Source organism: Balaenoptera physalus, assembly GCF_965194825.1.
Source record: "Balaenoptera physalus genome assembly, chromosome: 11".
NCBI classification, from domain to species: domain Eukaryota; kingdom Metazoa; phylum Chordata; class Mammalia; order Artiodactyla; family Balaenopteridae; genus Balaenoptera; species Balaenoptera physalus.
This window is the reverse complement of record NC_138896.1, coordinates 19,523,210-19,541,419: the sequence shown is the minus strand read 5'-3', so window position 1 is coordinate 19,541,419 and position 18,210 is coordinate 19,523,210. Positions and strand designations below refer to the sequence as shown.

Genomic DNA, 18,210 nt, shown 5'->3' with positions numbered 1-18,210 from the left:
GGTATTTAATCTTGTCCATTGAGTTTTGAACTTAAATGACAATGTTTTTCATTGCTAGAAGTTTTACTTGACCCTTTTCCAAACCTGCTAGTTTTTATTTGTACTGTTCCTTTCCTTCAGCGTTGTTTCTATTCTCTTTTATTTCTCTAATCATTTGAATGCACTTTTCAGTGATCACTTTTAAAATTGTTCTATTATCTCCTGCCCTTGGGAGTGCTAATTCTCTTTGTTGTGTTGACTGACTCTCCCTCATGGTGGTTACTCTCTGCACTTCATCTGCAAATTTTGACAGTGAGCTAATCTTCCACAGGAAGCTTGTTTGTTTTGCTGAGACAGTCCTGTGTGCCTAGGATTGAGGCAGCATCCCTTCAGAGTGCATGTGCTTCTGCTAAGACCATGGGAATTTTCCTGATTTTGGACTAGTTTTATGGTTAGTTTCTTGGCTGGAGGTTTCTTCAGTACTTGGATAGTACAACTTTAGATCTTAACAGCCTTTTGCATAGTATGTGGTTGGAATTTTGATTTCTCAAGGACCCCAGGGAGATGCCAAGCTTTCTTGCTGCTTTCTAGTCTAGTGCCTGGTTTTAAAGTCCACTTGTCAGAGATTTGGAACCCCTGAAATGGTTCCAGGTTTATGCTGTGGTCTTGGTTCCAGCCCTCCACCATGTGGACACTACCAAATATAAAGCCGATAGCTAGTGGGAAGCAGCCGCATAGCACAGGGAGATCAGCTCGGTGCTTTGTGACCACCTAGAGGGGTGGGATAGGGAGGGTGGGAGGGAGGCGCTAGAGGGAGGACATATGGGGATATATGTATATGTATAGCTGATTCACTTTGTTATAAAGCAGAAACTAACACACCATTGTAAAGCAATTATACTCCAATAAAGATGTTAAAAAAAAAAAAAAATCCTAGCTCCCAGACCCTAGAGCCTAAATCCTCTCCATCTCCCCTTGAATCCCTGAGGCACCCTTCTTTATGTACAGTAGCTGGGGACTGCCCTTTCTTTAGAGCTCAGCAATGAATGAAACTTTTGTGTTCACATTTTATCTGTCATTTTATGTATTTGTAGCAGGAGAGAACCTGGGTCACCTCAGTCCATCATGTTGCTTTAAGTTTCTGGTACATGAGTTTGCCTTGAGGGGTTTTGCTGGGGTTTGCAGGTGGAGGAAAGAATGATTTGGGACACAGAGCATTGCCAAGAAAGGTCGGGCTTTGAGCACCCTGAGGGGACTAACAGGAGCCAGAGAAGGAGGACACGGAGCATTGGTCTCCAGGTAGAGACTAGACCGGAAGTGTAGGCAAGGACACAGAACGGGAGACGGGCAGGTGAGGAGACCAGCTTCATACTCTGCTTAAGGGTGATTCTGCCCTTGAGATAAAGAATTTGTTGCTCTCATTGAACTTGGTGACATTTACTTGGCCAGATCAAACGAAGGAGAGTCTAAGGTGTCAGAGGCATCCATGTGATGAAAGGTCAGGGTGATTACAACTCATCTCATGTAACTTTACAGTGGGTAAGTTTTCTGTCTTTTCCCCACCACCCTTGATTTACTCTTAAGCCCATCTCACATACTTACTTTTAAGGAAAATCTTTTGATTAGGCTTCTTGGTTCCAAATCATTTTGCAGTTACTTGTATTTTTATCTGGACTGTTAGAAGCAAACACAGACGGTCACCATTTCTGGATTTTCCTTTAGGGATTCTAGGAACAGAATTAAATTTTCATTGTTAGCAGCAACACGATCCCTTTTGAAGTCTTCTGGATTTTACTTTCTAGGTTGAAAATGCTCTGTTTATGGCAACTATTTGCTTCTAAAGCAGAAACTTTGGTTGTCTGTTCAGAGGTCTTTTGGATGATACTTATATATGTTGATGAGAAGATGAGTTCTCCTTAGCAGGAAGCTGCATTATAAGCCTTATTAGTGATTCTTATAGGTGTAAGTTCTGAAATGAAGAACAGGCATTGCGATAGGAAGTAAATATTAACTCAAATTGTGAAACAGGTGGTGAGGACATACTGAGTTTTATCTCTAGACCTTTGTCTGTCTCTCTGCTCTGTCTCTCTCCTGACCTCTCTTCACTCCCACTCTACTCCCACTCCCACTCCTCAGTTTTTTGGGATGCCTCTATCTGCTTTCAGGAGTCTAGGCTTCCTGCCCCGTAAGGTCTCCAACTCATGGCAGAATCAGTCATGGATCCAGTGACAACTCGGTCCAGCTTCTGGCCGCAGGCCATGCCTGCATCTTCTTACAAACTAGTCCTCAGCCCCACATAAGCTGTAGCAATAGGCAAGTGGAATTTGTCATTCTCTTGACAATGATAATGATAATAATAAAAATAATAGTAGTACTAATAATATTCAATACTTGTAAAGTGCCAGGTATTGTTCTGAGCACTTTAAACACATTAACTTATTTAGTCCTAATAGCCCCATGAGGTAGGACTCTTATTAGCCTCATCTTACAAATAAGGAAAGTGAGGTACAGGTAGGTTTGGTAACTTGCCCAGAGTAACACAGCTAGCAGGTGGAAGAGCCTGGATTAAATGTAGTCTGTCTGAGTCTGCAGAGGTGGGTAGCCTCTCACCAGGCCTAGCTTTGGTTCCTATCACAAGTGGGATCAGACTTGGTTACCCTGCAGGTGTGGAGTTTCCCGCACTAATTCTTTTTTCTAGAAGAGGAATTCATAAGCCCAGGGTTTCGGCCCTACTTACCAGTTTAATTCTCTGTTCTGTTTTTGATTACCAAGAGCCTTTGCTTATTTCTGAGTCTGGCAATCTTTAAAATTTTTCTCCTCTATTTTCTCTTTCATTGCTATGTGTTTAGACAAAGGAGATAACTCAGAGGATAGACTCCAAGGCTGTCTTGACTGGAAATCTCCAGTCCCTTCTCAATGGAATACATTTATTCATTCAGTCATTCACTCACTCATTCATTCATCTCGTGATTGCCTGCCTCATCATGCTCTGTGCTGGGTGGACAAAGGGCAGTGTCTGTCCTCAGGGAGCTGAGGGTCCCCTAGGAGGAATCAGCTGTGGCTTCTGTACTGTGGTCAGTGCTGTCACAGAGGCTTGGCTCTGACTGGGGGATGGGTGAGGACGAGGATAGGTCAGGGAAGACTCTAGAACTGAGGCTGGTAGAAAAACAGAAGGAAGATATTCCAGGCAGAGAACCAGCATGTGCCCAGGCTCTGCGACGCAGGTGAATACAGTGGGTTAGGGGCTGATCAGTAGAGTGATGGGAGGGGGTGGAAGGACGTGAAGCTGGAAAAGGAGACCACGCGTAGAACTCAAAGGGCCCTGGGGACCTGGATAAGGAGTTGGGATTTTATTTTGCAGGTGATACAGGAGCCATTAAATAATAACAAAATATTAATTCACAAAATTGGGCCTTTTTTTGGAGAAAATTGTATTTTCCATTTGTAAAGCCAGTGAAATACAAAGCATACGCATATCCAACGATCTTTTAGGAATAAGGCATTAAAATATAGAAAGACATACAGTAAATAATCACAGGTTGGAAGAACTTCGGGGAGGGTGGACTATTTAAATATGCTCTCTTGAGATTATGCTCTGAGTGCTTTGTAAGTCTTTAGAAACACTGCCAAAAGATATTTAAATATTCTCCCTAGTGAACTTTTCATGAATATGGAAAAGTAGTGGGTTTTTTTGTTTTTGCCGTAGAGTTTTTGTAGTTAGGGCATATTTTAGAAATTATTTTAAAATTCCAGAGGACATATGGTATTTAAAAATATGATTCACTGCATACTTTTTCTGCAGATCTTTTAATTTTCACTTCTTCATTGAAACCTTCCCATCAAAATATGAAGAAAGCTGGTGATTGTACCTTTTATTGTGACCTGTGAGACGTGATTTGAGATACAGTCAAGCTTTAGTGTAAAATGACATGAAATATATTTTAAGTAAAATGTCCTGCCATCCTGGAAGCTCCATGTAGAAAATGCTAGCATTGTACAAGCTTAAGACTCAGTTCTTTCTATCATTTTTGGTCATAGTCTTGGAAAGGCCTCCTGTACGAGAACTACAAAGTAAAATACAAGAGCAATTTTTTTCCCCCTTTAAATGTTTATGTTCCCTATGCATAGCTATCATGGGTCATCAAACTGCTTCCTGTCCAACCCCAGCTGGCTGAAGGTCACAGGTCTTCTAAACTGATGGTGAAACTTCAGCCTGTATTCTGTTACTGAGATTGAAAAGTACTTGCATCCCACAACTAGGGAAAAAGAATTTCACCTGAGGAAGCGTGTACAAATGACGTTCATTGTTCCTGGTTGTCTCGATACCAGTAACAAGCACTTTGTCAGCAGACATTCTGACTTCATACATGTAGTTCTGCACAAGCAGGAGCCCATTATCTTGTTATAATATTCAATTTCCTTCCCATTCTCTTAATGGAAATGAAGTTGCCCCTGCTGCTTTTGGGTAGTGGAAGCTTTATGAATATCCTAAACTCTCAGCTGCTAAGGGATTGGTTCTTTGTCTTCCCATCTTTATCACGTACTTCCCTGTGTGGGCTATCTCTTACTTCTGCCCCCAGCGTGATGCTATTAAACATGTTCTATCAATCCAGCCCATATGTGATGGCAGAGTGCTGATTAGCCTCTTTGGATTACTTTGATTTTGAAATTGACTAGGCCTCTAGTCTTTAAGTCATTTATTTCAAAATACCTAGTAATCAGAATAATAACATTAATGATTTTCCACCACCGAGGCCCACAGTGTAAATTAGCTCATGGAAAGAGCTTGAAAAGCATACAACTGAACAGGCCTTTTCTTATCTTGTTGACCAAAGGAGTTTATAAAAGTCCACCCATTTCAAATGTAGCCCAAAACCCCCATGGAAAAACCTTTACAGTTCAATTAGCAGGAGATAAATTGCATGATGCCTGTAATCAGAAAAACTGGCATGAACTCAATGTTCAGTTACTACCTCTAACCTCTTCCTACTTTCTGATGTATCCCCTTAAAGCCACTGAGGAGTTATGGAGGATAATTAATTTTTAGGGTGAATTAAAAGAAGTAATCTGACGATAATAAGAGCTGATTTTCAGCTTGTACTTGTTACTATGGCCAATAGCCACACTAGTTGTTTATGATTTCTAACTGGTCAGTGCTGCTGTTCATTGGTTCTCAAATATTTTGACTTTTTAACCTGCGAATTATGCCATGTATGATCTTTATGCATATTTTAACTATTACATTACATCTACACCCAAATCTGTATGCACTTACATTGTCCATACCTGTACCGACTGGTTTGCATATCTGTTTTCTCTGTCTCCAGCACCTACACATCACCTGCCACATTGTTAGTGCTCAGAAATGTTCTTGTTGAAAAATGGAAATACATATTGTTTCTATTTTTGTGCATCTCACACCCGTTTGGGTTGGTGTGTTATTCCCTAAGTTTTGTTTTATAGAATAATCTCATTACATGTAATTTTTATTGAAAGTGACTTTGAATACTGAAATAGATAATTTGCAGAATTGAAAAAAGAATTTTAAAGTCCAGGGCAAAGCCAGGGACCTCAGAACCTGGAACCAGGGATACAAAAATCCACAATATTCTCTCTGTATCTTTCAGCTCTGATTCTTCTAGCCCCTCGGCTTCATTCTCCCGTACTGCACACAAACTTTCCTCCTGTGAGGGGAATGTGGCTGTAGACAGCTCCTGGATTATATCCTTTTAACCCAGGAACATGAGAGTAAAGAGAACTTTCAACTTCAGATTGGGGGGAAAAAAAAAAATCACAGGGAAGGATTCTGATTGGCCCAGCTTACAAGCATGTGTCCACCCCTGGGGCCTATCAGGGCTGGGGAATAATGATTTATGATGAGCTGGGTCACATGACCACCTCAGTGTTTAGAGGAGTAGTGCTGTTATAAGAAAGAAAAAGGGTTGTCTGTGAACCAGGCGGTCATCCCAATTGGTGCCTACAATAGTTGGGTGAAGCAGACTTACCAAATAAAGTGAGAAAAGACTTTGCATGAGGTGGTCCACCTGTTATTGAAAATAAGATAGTGGTGCTGGGGAGAAATGTGTTTCTAAAAGGGACTTGAGTCTAGCAGGAGGCTAGTATCCTGTCCTTTCGTTTGACGTGAAGGGAATGCCATTCATGTTACTCCTTCTCCAGGTGGGTTTCATAGCTTTTCCTTACCGCAGTTGTACTTACCACAGGCACCTGCAATAATTTCTTGACAAATCTGCCTCTTGCACTGGACTGTGAGCTACTTGTGGGCCGGGATCACATCTAATTCATGTTTGAAAATATTCGTGTTTCCAGTGAATGCTTGGTACTGGCAGAAAGAATGAATATGGGAAGTATAGCAGTCTACTGCAGAGTTGAGGCATCGAATGAAAATATAGTTGGATTACACATGTCTTTTATTCTAGAATTGCAAGACAGTAGCTGTTAAAGCTAATAATGGTTCCTCCAGCCGATAGCATTGCCTGCATATATTCAGGGAGCTCTTGTCCTCACAGGGCAACCGTTTCTCTTACTCTAAATGTAAATCCTTTTCTGTGTTGGCCCATAATCTACTTGCTTGTAATCTCCACTCTGCTCCCGGCGAAGCCATCAGAAGGACGGCGTGGAGAATATGACTCTTCCAGTTGGTAGCCCTTTAGAAATTTGGAGACAGGTGCTGATGTTCATTTCAGTCTTTCTCCAGACGTTTCTCTAAAACATCCCGAATTCTTTCAGCCACTCCTCAGTGAGAAGGATTGCTTCATCTTCCCATCCCGGTTACGTTCTACCTGCAAACTTTGGAGTGTTTCAGTGACCACCTTAATATGAGATACCTGGAACCGAACACAAACATCCAAGATGTGGTCTGACTTGTGCAGAATTTACTATGGGTTGATTACACCCTAGGATCACAGTCAGTGGTTTGGGAAGTGGAACCCTTTCGTTAGAGGAAATTTTACAAAAAGTCCCCTTTGTGTAATACATAAACGGAGATCTTTTCTGGTTGCAGGGAGTTTTCTGGATAGTTTGGGAGGCCCACCTGCTCATGATTTTCCTTCTCATGTACTGTGGTGGCCGCTGAAACATTTTTATGGCACTCAGGATTTTGTGACCCACCTCAATCTGAAAAATGTATTATTAAAATGTATTACATATTTCTATGAATGGAGTCCAAGTTTTCAGACTCAGTATAGGTTATATTAAGTTTAAGTGCTACTAAAATTTCCATTTATACTCACACGGAGAGCTGTCAAGTTACATCCTCCCATCCTATAATGCAGGATTTTTCATGTTTTCTTATTAAATTTAATCTTGTTGGTATATATTTCAGCCTGTTCACCTAATTTTGGGTCTTGATTTTGTAACTTGTTATCTTTTCCATCTTACCATAATCTGTATATTTGGCAGTGTGCTATCTACATGGTATCCAACTATTTTTATAAGTTTTTTGAAGCAAATAGGGTCCATGAGAGAGACTCTTCTTCAGATTGACACCTGGATGCTGATGAGCATTTTTCGTCGTTCAAAGACTTTGTACCCAACATTCCTAAAATTACACTAACCATCTCCCACCGCAACACCTTCTATCTCGATCAATGTCATCACTATTTATTTGTGCCTAAAATTTATGTACAATCTGGACTTCTTTCTTCTCCTTACCTCATATTCCCAACTGTTCACCACATCCTGCTGACTTTACTTGCTAAATATTAGGACAGTTTCCCAATTTTCATCTCTCTACCACAGCCCTTGTTTAGGCTCGCCTTTGCTCTCAACAGGCAACAGTAACTTCCTAACAGGTGTCCTTTTCTTCTGGTCTTTCCCCCTGAGTTTTGTTCTGTCCTCATTTCCAATGTCACCTGTCTGGACCAAAATTTGGCTATGTGTGGTTCACGTGCTTAAAACCCTCCAGTTGCTCCCCATCACCCACAGAAAAAGCTGAAAGTCTTCAAGTTCATGGCTGTTTCGCATCGTATTCCTATACCCCCTAAACTGGGCTTGATGCTCTTACAACATTAAATGGCTTGGGATTTCCTCCATGCCCTATACTCCTTCTTGGTTTTTACTGGCTTCTTTATCTGAAATTCTCCCCATTCATACTGCTACCCAAACTTTTTTTGGTCAAAACTTACTTGTTTTTAAGATTCAGCCTAGGTGTGCTCCTTCGTGAGTTCTGCATCCGCGTATTCAACCAACTGTGGATCGAAAATATGTGAAAAAAATTTTCCAGAAAGTTCCATAAAGCAAAATTTGAATTTGTGCACACTGGCAACTATTTACATAGCATTTACATTGTATTAGGTACTGTAAGTAATCTAGGGTAAGTTATATGCAAATACTATGTCATTTTATATAAGGGATGTGAGATTTACAGGGGTCTTGGAGGTATTCCCCTGTGGATACTGAAGGAAGGGTGACCATAATTTGCATTTAATCTGGTCTTTAGTAGATACTTAGTAAATATTTGTTAAGTAAAATAATGGATGAATCAACCCACTTACATACACATACTCATGTTATTTTCCAACTCAAATTTTACCATCATATACACAAAGATATGTGGACTAGTGAGTCCATTAACTGTTATGTTGAAATACAAATATTCTATGTTTGATGCTTTCTTCATCTATCAAACTAGCAGCCCTGTAAAAAAGAAAGAAGGAAATTTCCTCATTAATGACATGCTAAGTGAACTTATTTTGGACTTCTTTCCATTATTGCCTCCTTTCCTAAATGCACACAAACAGTTCTGGAAGGAGTAGATTTCTAATTAAACTGCCTGATTGGAGATCACTTTTTACATGGTTCTTTCTTTCCAGTAGCTTCAAACAATTAACCTGCAGGTGAAATAACACGAATTTATTGACTATTCCCTGTGATATTGTAAATGTGCCTTTTGACACTAAGCAGTTTATAATTTCATTGGCAGAAGGAGACATACGCATGAAATAGGTAACAGTGAATTCAGCAAGTGGTCCAGTCTCAAAAAGAATGGCACCGATGATAAGTGTTTGGCATTTTTGGAAACAGTGGCGATTTAAACAAACAAAAAGCAAACAACCAGCTGCACCACATTTGAATGGGAAGAGACTTAATTTACAAAAAATATAAATTATTTAGGAAGGGAATCAGGTGAAGGTCCGGGAAACAGGACCTCCTGTGATTTTATGTTGAGCGAATGTGAGGCTACTAGGGTTATTCTAGAAATGAGCACGTTAGTACACCTAAATTGAAAAATTGTGTAATGTTTGGAATAGGGGCTGTTTTATCAGAACTTTCTTATGAAGTCTGATACCACTGTAATCAGATAAGAACCTCTTGCCTACTGAGCTTACATCCACTTGAAAACACATTAGAAACAGGAAAAAAAATGAATTAAACATAGAGAAAACCATCAATTGCTACCTGGGATAGTCATGCTCTAATGTCTTCAGACTGGGGAAAGCTGTTTCCCAGGCTGCTTCTAGGCAAATGCAGAAAGGAAAGTTTGCCAGGTTTTCCCGTGGCCAGAAGGAAGTATACTTTGAAGCAAATATACTTTTTCCAAGAACTCCATCCATTCATTCACATTTAGCAACTATTTACTGACTCTCCAAAAGGCACTGTGTTAAGCTCTAGAGAGAATTCCATGGTTGCTAGAGCAACACCATGAATTGATTTCCCATGTTTAACACCCTTCTCCCCCGCAATAATATTTTGTCTATCAACCAGATATAGCCTCCTGTAAATTAAAGAGCATTGCCTGTGTTAAGTGAGAAATATAGGTCTAGTCATGCCTTGGGCAAATTATCCAACAATTCTGTTCTCAATTGGAAAATGAAAGGGTTGAACCATTTGCTTTCTTGAGTCCTTTGGGGCTCTAAAATATAATGATCTAATTAATTTTGATGGCCTTCTGGCTTACACTTTAGTATTTGTGAGTGTGTTTAGTACCTGAACATGCTGATTGAGTTAACTTTGTGAACTTGCACAGAAGACAAAGTTCTGAAATACAACGGCAACGGTGTGTTCATTTAAACGGGAAAACATCCTTCCGTTCGCAGGGCAGGTATAAACTTCCATTGCTTAGGTATTTGAAAACTTAATGAGTTAATATTTATTATGCTATATGAGAATAGTTAAAATATTTCTGTGCCTGGTTAACTGAGATGTGGTGCTTTGATTTTATGGCATTTTATATGAACAAATTTTTAAATGCACTGCTTGACTTTATGGATATTACTGATGTTTCAGACGTGGCAGAGACATAGATCTTTTTATGTCTGTTACAGTGGATGAAATTGCTGTATAAAGTTTAAACTGCTCCATCAACAAAATTGAGCATTTTAGTAAAAGAAACTTATACGTGTGTGGTGTGTATAAAATTACCAAAGTCACATAGCAAATATTATCTTGAAGTCATTTCTGAAAGGGAGTATTTTCATGTTCTCAGTGAATAATTTCTTTCTGCCTGAGAGCTACTGTTGTACCCTGGGAAATATTCAGAGGAGAAGATAAAATTATTTAGATTTGCAGCTTCTTGTCGTGGGAGATGAAGACCTTTTTATTATTATTATAAATGTGATGGGAATATTTCCATCACATGGTGTCTCTGTACAGCACAACCTTTTCATCACGTAAATAATTACAGTTCTGATTGTTTTAATGCCTCCTGCCATTACTTGCTTCCCCATCTCAGTTGCTTTCCATCTGAGCAAGGAGAATGTGTCTCTTCTCAGATAAAGGTCTCGCCAAGTACTGACACTTGGTGGGAGTGGTAGGGGTGAGGAGAAGGGTCGTTTCTCTGCCTCAACACGACCCAGGTCTGAGCTGGCTGGAAGGGAGTGTACCAGGAAACAGGAGCTTGTTCTTTTCAAACTAAACTTTTCTTGCATGTAGTAATTGCAGTATTTTTCCAGAGGAAGATTCAGCTTCCGGCCTGGTATCTTTTCCTTTCACTCGGGGCTGCTTCCATAACCAGGGCTCCTGGCCTGGTCTCAGAATGGACAGCCCACGTATCCTGCTACTGAGGGCTAGACTGGGCCAGAGTCCCCTTGGTGATCAAGGGTGTCAGGCACCATCCCTGCTCTTGGGCAGCGAATATTCTCACCTTCTCATGAGGGAGAGAGACGACGAACCAGGAAACAGAGAAGTAAAGCAGGTCCGAGAGCAGGGATGCTGTCGAGGTCATGGGGGTGGAGGTGCCCTGAGCGCACATCTCCTCACGGCTCCATTTCTGCATCTGCAGAGCAAGTCGCAGGTCAGGCAAGTGTGTCTTCCACAAACCCCCCTTTTCTGTATCATTTTTGCCCCTCAGCGATGACTTCTTCCAGTTTCTCTTAGGTCCTTGGTTGGGCCCTGCCATTACTGAATGGAAAATGGGAAAATATTTGGTGGTTAAAAGAATAGACAGTCTTCAGATAAAAAAATTGAAGACAGTTGTAGAGGAGAATTTTTAAAAAAATCGGATCTAGTCTTTTTGCATTCAAATGAACTTTAGCTTTTGTTGTGAAAAATCTATACCCTCCTAATACTTGGTGATCTCAGGACCTTTGACCCAGCCATTCCCTCTCCCTGGAGCATTCCCCCTCAGATATCCATTCCTCATGCTTTTAAAGTCTTTGTTTATATGGTGTTTTTAAAATGAGGCCTGCCCTTACTGCTTGAACATTGCTCCCTCTCTCTAGCACTCCATAGCACTTACATGACGTAATATTCATGATTATTGTGTCTATTGAATCTCCACTGTCCCTCCTGCTCCCAGCCTCCACAAGGCCATTAGATTTCTGCTTATGTGAATTCCTAGTTCTTAGAACAAGGCCTGGCACATAGTAGGTGCTCAATAAATATTGTTGAATTACAAAAGTTTTTTTTTTTAACAACTTATAATCAACTTTCAAAAGTTTGATTTAAGCATCTGCAATGGTGACTTCAGCCTCCACCGGGGCTCCATGCTGATAGAAGTCACCTTAACAGTCTCGGAAGGACCATGTGTGTCAGTGAGTCACTGGTGGGTCCTCCTCTGAAAATGACCCCAAGGCTTAGAACCTTCACTACAAGGATTTTTTTTGAGTAGCGATTCTCAGAGTCTTGGTAGGCATCCGAACTGGTCCTTTCACTTTGAGATTCTTTCCCTTCACGCCTTTGATCAAATCATCACACACTTTCTCCAAAGATTTTATGTTGCTGCTGTAATTCGGTGAATTGCCACCTCTGGTTCCACACGTGTCCTTCCGGTATCTTTCAAAGACATGCGATGAGGCAGGGGCAGGTGCAGGCAGACCTGCGCTCCGCTACACCTCTTCCTCAAAGAGACGAAAGATTAAAAAACCCAAAACACGACAACAACAACAGCAACCTGTAAAATCCCTTAGGAAAATCTCACAAGGTCTGTCTGTTTGTTTTGGGGACTTAGGGGTTGGAAGCAAGTGCTAACCCTGTTCTGGCCCAGGTAGGAGAGGGGTCATTATCCAAGCAGGGGGTGGGGTATGGGTGGAGGTAGGGGGGCAGGGACGCCAGCAGCCCAACCCCAGGCATCTCAAAGGGAAAATGGCAGGAGTGGGAGCTGGCCATTTGCTGGGCTTGCGACCCTCTGACTTCTCCTCCCATCCTGAGAGTACTCAGGTCTAAGTGCGGACAGAGGGACTCATCCCTCTGTAGTTTGGTTCTGAAGGACATGAGTGTAAAATAGTGGAACTGAGACACATTAACAATTTACCTTCATTTAACAAGTTGTATGAAGACATGGTCATAAGTGTTTGGGTTTTTTTTTTTTTTTTTTATCATATTAGAATGTGTTCTGAAGAGACTGCTCCCACAGACTAAACCAACCTTTCTATTTGACCAGCTGACTTTCTTTAAAAGTGTCTTGAAAACCTTTTGTGCTCCTTTGCTGAAAGATTTAGTGAGAATGTGATAGGCAGAATAATGGCCCTCCAAAACCCATGTCCTAATCCCTGGCATCTGTGAATACGTTATGTTCCAGGGCAACAGGGGAGTTAAGGTTGCTAATGAGCTGACCTTAAAACAGGGAGATGGTCCTCACTTACCTTGGTGGGTCCAATGGACTCCAAAGGGTCCTTTAAATGTGGAAGAGGGAGGCAGAAGAGTCAAAACCAGAGAGTTGATGCCTTAAGAAGGACTCAATGATGGGCCATTGCTGGCTTTGAAGATGGAAGGAGGCCACGAGCCAAGGAATGAAGGTGGCTCCAGGAAGCTGGAAATGGCAAAAAGATGGATTCTCCCCTAGAGCCTGCAGAAAGGAACACAGCCCTGCTAACACCTTGATTTTTTAGCGTGGTGAGACACATTTCAGACTCTGACCTCCAGAACTGTAGGATAACAAACTTGTGTAGTTTTTTTTTTTTTTTAAATTATTTATTTATTTATTTATGGCAGTGTTGGGTCTTCGTTTCTGTGCGAGGGCTTTCTCTAGTTGTGGCAAGTGGGGGCCACTCTTCATCGCGGTGCGCGGGCCTCTCATTATCGCGGCCTCTCTTATTGCGAAGCACAGGCTCCAGACGCGCAGGCTCAGTAATTGTGGCTCACGGGCCTAGTTGCTCCGCGGCATGTGGGATCCTCCCAGACCAGGGCTCGAACCCGTGTCCCCTGCATTGGCAGGCAGATTCTCAACCACTGCGCCACCAGGGAAGCCCCAAACTTGTGTAGTTTTAAGCCATCAAGTTTGTGGTAATTTGTTACAGCAGCAATTGGAAACCAATACAGAAAGAGTAAGGGGAAACCTGTCTTTGTGTTTTTGCCACATGCCTCCTTCCCAATGCTATGGTATTTTCAGTATTCTTCCGGGGAAAATTAAAAGACAGAGACAGAACCACAAAGCACTTTAGGAGACTGTGATGGCCAAACCTGGCAGTGGCCACTATGAACCTCCCTCAGGGGACTGGAGTCACACCCTCGCTTCAGGACAGTGAGCAGAAGCTCACAAAAAGAGACCCACGCTGGCAAGGCCTCAAGCCATGATTCCTCCACATGGCCCGGGTTAGGGAAGGAGATGTATATGGGGAAATATTGAAAGTTAGTGCACAGTGCTACTCTTGGAATTCTTCATTGGCAGATGTTTAAAAGTCAGCTCTCTTGGGCTTCCCTGGTGGCGCAGTGGTTGAGAATCTGCCTGCCAATGCAGGGGACACGGGTTCGAGCCCTGGTCTGGGAAGATCCCACATGCCACGGAGCAACTAGGCCCGTGAGCCACAACTACTGAGCCTGCGCTTCTGGAGCCTGTGCTCCGCAACAAGAGAGGCCGCGATGGTGAGAGGCCCGCGCACCGTGATGAAGAGTGGCCCCCGCTCGCCGCAACTAGAGAAAGCCCTCGCACAGAAACGAAGACCCAACACAGTCAAAAAAAAAAAAAAAGCGCTCTAAAATTACTTGCAGAAGCTTATAAATATGAATTTCCTGTAATTCACATTTTATAAGAACTCCTATCAGCTGTATCACAGCTTGAAAAATACCAAAAATGCATTAGAAAAACCTTTGTGTTTAAAACTCTATTGATCTCATGTTTACATGGCAAAAGAAGGCCATTACGCGGCAGGCAGTAAAAGCTTCATTTCAGAGAGCTTGAGAAAAAACTCAAAATAATTCACTGTTAGACTTTTCCTTACAAAATAAAATGAAATACCACCACCTGCTGCTTAAAATCTCCAATTAATGCTATAAAAAGTGCCTTCATTTAAAAAGCCAATGTGTAAATTTCTCCAAGCTGGGTGCAGACATTTCTTCAAATTTACTGTAACCTTTTGCTCCTGTCTGCAGTAGAAAGAGGCTTCCAGATTCCAAAGAGAAGCCAGACCTGATTTTCACCTAATTACTTAAGAGTGTAACCCCTTTCTGTTCATCGGGTTCAGTTATTTAAGATACTGATAATTCACATATAATCTGCTGCTATGTGTGTTTAGTAGAAATTGTGAAAGAAGATTATCGAAGCTTGCCAACATTCCACCTAGGAATTAAAATAAGGGTGTTTTTGCACGAACCACAGAAGAGAAGGAAGAGGCTGGAAAAAAAAATGAACAGTGATCTTCCTCGTCTCACAAGGCTCTTTAAAGACCAAATCAGCAGGTGTGAAAATCACCACCTTTGAGCAGTTTTTAAGCAATGAGAAAGTGCAGGCCTTTTATCTCTCTCTCCCACCCTGATAGTCAGGCTAATGAGAATTTCCGAGGGGTGAGCCACTGGACATCTTTGAAATGCCCCCTTCTGTTTACCAGATGAATCAAGGGACAGTCAGCTGTGAACACTGGGCAGGCAGGGTCAGCTGAAAAATGGGCAGGAGGGGTCATTTGCAGCCTGTGAGCAAAACCAGCAGGCCGTTTCTGTCATTCTGTTTTCTTGCCCAGCCAGTTATCAGGGCAGAAGCTAGTATGGAAAGAGTTGCCAAAAATCATTCGGGGCTGTTGTGGTCAGTTACTAGTACAGAGCAGGGAGTTCCTGGCAGACAAGACTGAAGACAGATCTATGGCTTAACCTAGGATGGCCCAGCGTCTCTGCTTGCCCCTCAAGGCTCTCCACGATAGCCCACTCGACTGGTACCACTCATCTCCCACCGCCCCTCACCATGAATCCAGGAGGACTGGTCTCTTTAATTAGGTCCCTTGATGATCCCTGCCCCTCCAATGCTCTGTTCTTATTTTTAATTCTTGCCTGGTGTGTCCTGCCCCACCATATCTCTTTTGCATAGCCTACATTCTCTGAAAGTCCAGAAGAAGTGGTACAGCTCCCCCCAGGGAAGACTTTATAATCCTCGCTCACACTGATCTTAACCTTTCACGTCTGTGACCTTACTGAGTCACAAAACTGGCATCTTAGACAGAGGTTTGTTCGCTAAAAGGTATCCGTGTTATTTATCGCTTAATTAAATCAGTAGATCAAGCTGATGTTTTGTGGGCACCCTGCTATCTTCTCCACTGCTCTTCCCTTGGTTTTGTGAAAATCCTGTCTGTTGCTTTTCCCTTTCCCTTTCTGTTCCTTCTCAGTCCGAGAAGAAAGGTAACCCCTTTGTCTACCTATCTATTTTCAAGTGTAGTGTCCCTCAGAGTTAGGTCACAGGCTCTCTCTTCTTCTGTATCCACATCTCCCTGGAACACGAGTCCTGCATCCCAGCTACCTCCTGCATGCCTTCACTGATATTACAGAATTTTCAAACTTAAATTAGATTCTAAATTAAACCCGTTCTTCGTGGATCCCCTCCAGTTATGTCTTCCTCATGTATTCTCCTCAGATGCCTAAGTGAGAAACCTCAGAGTCATCTGTCAGCTGTGTTCCTCCCTTGCTGCATCCCACAGGCTGCTGTTTGGTCTATTTCTGACATCTCTGGAATGAGTTTTTGCCTTTAGACCCCACTGCCGTTCCCTGGGTCATATCCTCTCTACCTATGAGCAGTCCGACCTGAGCAGAACCTGAGGGGTTCTCAGACTCCAGTCTTGTTCATTTTTAATCTATTCTTGACAGTCACAAGTTATCATCTGAAATGCAGACAGGATCAGGACTCTATCTTAGAAACTTTGGTGGCTTCTTGCTCACCAGAGCCCAGCCTGTCTCTTTCACATGCTTGTAAGTCCTGTCGAGTCTGCTCTAGTCTTCATGGCTCGTGCTCAGACAGGGATGGTCCAGCCACTGGGCTCCTGAAAGCCTTGCGAGAGTCTGCTCAGATTTCATCGTCTCTGTCAAACTGTCACTGAGCCCTCAGTCAAAAATAAGCACTCTTTTTTTTTAGGGTACCATTTGCCCTTTGCACAGACCTTCATTAGGGTACCTATTATATAAAATGTTATTTATCGTGAACATGATCTATTCTAGGGCAAGGACCGTGCCTTTGTTCATCCTTGTATCCTGAATGCTGGCATAATACCTGGATCATAGGGGGTGGGGGGCAGGTATCAACGAAAGTTTGTCAATCAATGGATGTTCACTTCCAATTAGAATACAAATCCACTACTGGGCAAATATTATGTGTTAAACTTTTTTTATCCTTATACAGTTATGAACACACAGGTGACAAAGAATAAATACTTGTTGGCTAATTTGTGATTAAAGCTGTAAGCAAGTGAAAGTGGAACTGTAGGACCTAGGCATGTGGCTGAAATATTGGATATAAATGTTTCACAGTGATGTGTGAGAGTGTATGGAGATTTGCTGCATTATGCTTTAGTGTGATGTACTGTTTTACTGCTCTGGTATGAATGGGAGCACATGATCTTAAAGCAAGAGACCAGTTGCCAGGATTTAGGGGGAATATTTATTTAGGTGAAATTAGTCAAAAAAGAAAAGGGAGTTTCAGACCCACCAAAGAGCTGTAGTCTCAGAATATGCATATTAGTGTGTGTATGTGTGTAATGGTATAGGCAAAACTTCCTGTTTAAGGCTCTCTTTATGTAATGTGTCAAATATAAGTAAATCAAAGGCTTGCTAACATTAGAAGTTCTATATCATTTACATAAAGAAGTAAGCAATGACTGAATGACTGGAGTTGCGGACTGGTTGTGAAGGGAAGCAGGCTAGAATATTCATTGTGGTTGACTGATTTCATAGTCAGGTTACTACTTCATTTTTTCATGTTCCTTTGTGAACTTTCCATCCATCTTCCTATGAATATGTCTATATACATATGTATATATGTGTATATATTATAATGTATATATGCACACTCATTTGTGTGTGTGTGTATGTCTATCCAGTTAAGCTTCATGCTTGTCCAGGTCAGGGACAAACTTGCTCATTTACTTGTCTACTGCCTACTCTAGATTGATTACACCTAATAAGTTGTCCAACATGTAGCAGATACTCAACAGTTACTTACTGACAACCTAATTTTCTTTGTATATCTAACAGAAATGATGCAAACATTTAGTTCCATTTCAAAATTTTTGAAAAGCACGCAGAGTCCCACAGCAGCTCTGCATTTCCAAATTTTTGTTGGAGCACGGACACAGCAACCATTTATAAAAATCCCCCCTCCCTTGCCCCGCCAAATTGGAGGAGACCTAAGAGCAGAGAAGGTGTTTAAAAGAAATGTCTTCACTCCGATGTTCTCTATGCCATCATCTACATGGCTCCAAGAGGAATATTTCAAAGCACATAATCTGGCAGAAACACTTATCCACACATTTCTTTTTTTATTGATCGATGTCATAACTCTGTTAGAGGCTAAGGATACGAAGATGAACAAGACATGGGCCCCTCCCTTGAGGCATTCACAGTCAGATGAGTTCGTCTTCACAG

General features: G+C 41.8%; 1 protein-coding gene and 1 pseudogene across 3 annotated transcripts in view; one reads left to right on the top strand and one right to left on the bottom strand.

Annotated features, from left to right (window-relative positions):
• Nucleotides 1-18,210, top strand: part of DCDC2 (doublecortin domain containing 2) — a 157,545-nt gene that overhangs the window by 90,859 nt on the left and 48,476 nt on the right. The window lies entirely within an intron of this gene.
• LOC309638842 (small ribosomal subunit protein uS10 pseudogene) lies at nucleotides 11,519-13,325 on the bottom strand (annotated as a pseudogene). Its single transcript has one exon. The product of its transcript is annotated as a small ribosomal subunit protein uS10 pseudogene (transcript).